The sequence below is a fragment of the Nycticebus coucang genome, chromosome 16 (assembly GCF_027406575.1).
Source record: "Nycticebus coucang isolate mNycCou1 chromosome 16, mNycCou1.pri, whole genome shotgun sequence".
Lineage (NCBI taxonomy): Eukaryota > Metazoa > Chordata > Mammalia > Primates > Lorisidae > Nycticebus > Nycticebus coucang.
The window spans coordinates 63234012-63237821 of NC_069795.1; the positions used below are offsets into that span (position 1 = coordinate 63234012).

Sequence of the window (3810 nt, forward strand, 5' to 3'; positions counted from 1 at the left end):
TTTTTTCTTTAGGGAATAATAAAATATCCCAAGATTGTATTTTATATTTCCTCTTCCCAACCTGGAATTAGCCATTTTCCCATGAAATTCTGATTCCTTTTATTGGAAAGTGCTTTGTAAAGGCTATAATCTTGGTTCCAGGAATACTTATTGCTACATTTATGGTCATTGCTTCTAGGTTTTTTCAATGGACAAAAATATGGACAAAAATATTTATTAGAGCTTTTCAGAATAAAGATTTGATAAAGTAAATGATTATCAACAGGAAAATGGTATGTGTATACAACAATTAAATAAGTGAAGGAACTAAACCTATGTGTATCAATTAATGTGAAGTTTCAGAGAATAGTGCTTAATATACAATTGGAAACCCTGAAATCCAATACTATATGAATGTAGGTGTATGTAACAAAATACAAAATATGAAAATGGTAAACATAGTGACTTTTTCTAGTCCTGAAAGGGGGAAGATGCTATAAAGAGGATTATTTTAAGTGTATTCATAATTTATCCTTTCTTTTAAAAGATTTGAAACAAATATGACAAAATGTTTGATAAAGTGATTAGGTACAAGTATGAGTCTTTAAAGTATTCTGAGTGTTTGATATATTTTATAATATATTCAAAAGTAGACCTAGTGTTCCCTGATCAGTCCAGAGACTTTTGCTGTTGCCTCCTCTCTCACCAAGACTTGGGCCCAAACTGCAGCACAACCTCTCAGGAGATATGGGTCCTCAGAGCCACTTTAATATTGAACCTTGCAGCTCTGTAGGGGCAGCAGAATAGACCCTTCCTGGGAAGGACCCTTCCTGGGAAGTTTTACAGCTGCTGGACAATGCTCCTCATTAACATCTGTCTGTCAGCATTATCGTCACATAATTTCACTGTGGTGGCAGGGCCTCAGCTTGCAATTCTATATAGGAAAAGCACCTGCATCCTCATCTTTCAATGGCTTCAAGACAGCATGAAGTCCCTGCTGTTGAGCTTATGGGCCTCTAGGTATGATGTCCCTGCCCATTGGGGTATTCCATCGGGCATTCAGCTGTGATGATGCCCTCAAGGACACTATGCCCCTGACTCCTCCTCCATCAGACATGGGCAGCATCCCCTGAAGCCAGTAGAGGAAGGAGAGGCCACATATCCTCCCCCACCATGACTCCATCATGGCCCATTGGTAATATGGACAAGATTCTGGTGGTGAAGGCAAAAACTGCCCAGGTCATCATGAATTTTCTGATTACAAAACAGACCTAGGCAAGCATTTAGCATTTTGAGCAACAGGCAGGCCTGAGAGATGTTAGCTACAAACTGAATAAGAGCCTTAAAACTGAGGAGACCTTCTAGGGGCAGAAGCAGTCCACAAACTAAAGCTATGGAGTAGACAGATGACAAAAGAAGAGAAGGGGCTTGTGTCAGCCCTTGACCAGCTGAGGCAGCAAGACCAGCCCCTGCTGCACCCATCCTTCTTCCCCTGAACAGAGGTCCAGAGGCTGGTTCACTTCTGGTTCTTCCACAGCCTTACCTGGCCCTAATCTTTGCATCATGGGTTCTGGAAGTGGAGATAAGGACAGAAACCTGTCAGATAAATGGAGCCTCTTTGAACCAAGATCCCTCCAAAGTATGATTTGGGAAGTTTTGCCACCCAGGCCTACCCAGGAGCCCAGAAACCGTCTCCAGTAGAACTGATCCAAGTTTAGGCTACCTGAATAGCTGAAGATCCAGCAACCTTCAAGCTGCCCATGATGGATATCCCAGTGGTGGAGGAGAAGAAACAACCCCACAGACCCATAATCCCACACCCATGACTTGAATGTGTTCATGCCCTCTGGTTTCTAGAGCTCTTTCTAGTCCAGAAACTCTAAATAGTGGGTTTCTTGTGCCCTGCTTGTCTTTTACCTTGGCTCTGATATAGAAAAGATACATTTTTTAAAAACCTCTTAAATTGGGGCTAGAGTTGGAGGCATAATTGGTTTTTGAGAAAAATGAAGGCCAAGTTTACCCTTGCTGTATGGGAGGAAGTCATTTTTTCCATAAGCTTTAAAGTTAGATTAAATCACAGCAGTGGTGTATGAGGGACTTCATTGCCTATTTTTGAATCATTTACCCTAGACAGGAACTTGATCATTACTTACTAGACAATTTGTTTGTGCTATTCCAAAAACCCAGGCTTCTTGATTCTTTTATAATATCACCATCAATGTGAGCACTGAGACATCATGGCAGAGAGGTACTCACTGACTAGTTTAGGCAACTTTGGGCCTCTTGATGGGGCTGGTGCTGTGTACCAGCCTTGTCAGTGAGGTGGGCCTAAGATCTGTTTAAGACCTGGGTACAGTTAAAGACTGGCAGAGACCTCTCTTTCCAGGCTGAAACTGGAGTTTTCTTGTGTTTTGGTAGGCCTAATTGTTAGGGCTCCTAATGTAACCACATACGAACATTTCTCCCTTCTCCTCTTCCTCTCTTTCCCACCCCCTCCTCTTCTTCTTCCTCTCCTCTTAAGACAAAGGATCTAGTTAGCCCCACCCCCAAGAAGTTCCTGCCAAAGGACCCTAACTTTCCATGGAAGCTCTGGAATTTGCCCACCTTCTATGATAAAAGGGGTCTCTAACTGGGTCACCTTTCCCTTTCAATAAACCAAGCCTGAACATCTCCACTCTGGGCTTCTCTCTGGGCGCCACTACTTACACCTTTCACCAATGGGATCACTTTGTCCTTCAGCCAGTTCTTCATGGGGTACCTCTTGGGCCAGGGCCATTGGAGGGATACTGCTTTTGTATGCTACAGAACAAACACCAGACTTGCACATCCTTTCTTGCACTTTAATGGGAGATTAACACCAATTTAGTTGAAAACTTTCTGAAGGAGAAAAATTCAGTGAACAGATTAGATATAGATACATGGATGTTAAACTTTTTTTTTTCAAGTACTTTCTTTTTTTTTTAATTGTTGGGAATTCATTAAGGGTACAAAAGCCAGGTTATACTGATTGCATTTGTTAGGTAAAGTCCCTCTTGCAATCATGTCTTGACCCCAAAAGGTGTGGCACACAGCAAGACCCCAACCCCCTTCCTCCTTCCCTCTCTCTGCTGTTCCTTTCCCCACCCCTTCCTCCTTCTTTCTCTCTCTGCTCTCCCCTTCCTCCACCCCCAACGTGACCTTAATTGTCATTAATTGTCCTCACATCAAAATTGAGTACATAGGATTCATGCTTCTCCATTCTTGTGATGCCTTACTAAGAATAATGTCTTCCACTTCCATCCAGGTTAATACGAAGGATGTGAAGTCTCCATTTTTTTTTAATGGCTGAATAGTATTCCATGGTATACATATGCCACAGCTTGTTAATCCATTCCTGGGTTGGTGGGCATTTAGGCTGTTTCCACATTTTGGCAATGGTAAATTGAGCTGCAATAAACAGTCTAGTACAAGTGTCCTTATGATAAAAGGATGTTTTTCCTTCTGGGTAGATGCCCAGTAATGAGATTGCAGGATCAAATGGGAGGTCTAGCTTGAGTGCTTTGAGGTTTCTCCATACTTCCTTCCAAAAGGGTTGTACTAGTTTGCAGTCCCACCAGCAGTGTAAAAGTGTTCCCTTCTCTCCACATCCATACCAGCATCTGCAGTTTTGAGATTTTGTGATGTGGGCCATTCTCACTGGGGTTAGATGATATCTCAGGGTTGTTTTGATTTGCATTTCTCTAATATATAGAGATGATGAACATTTTTTCATGTGTTTGTTAGCCATTCATCTGTCATCTTTAGAGAAAGTTCTATTCATGTCTCTTGCCCATTGATATATGGGATTGTTGG

At 42.0% G+C, this 3810-nt stretch overlaps 1 pseudogene; it reads left to right on the forward strand.

The window, feature by feature from the left end:
* The first annotated feature begins 948 nt into the window (after nucleotides 1-948).
* LOC128567450 (putative monooxygenase p33MONOX) lies at nucleotides 949-1805 on the forward strand (annotated as a pseudogene).
* The last annotated feature ends 2005 nt before the right edge of the window (nucleotides 1806-3810 follow it).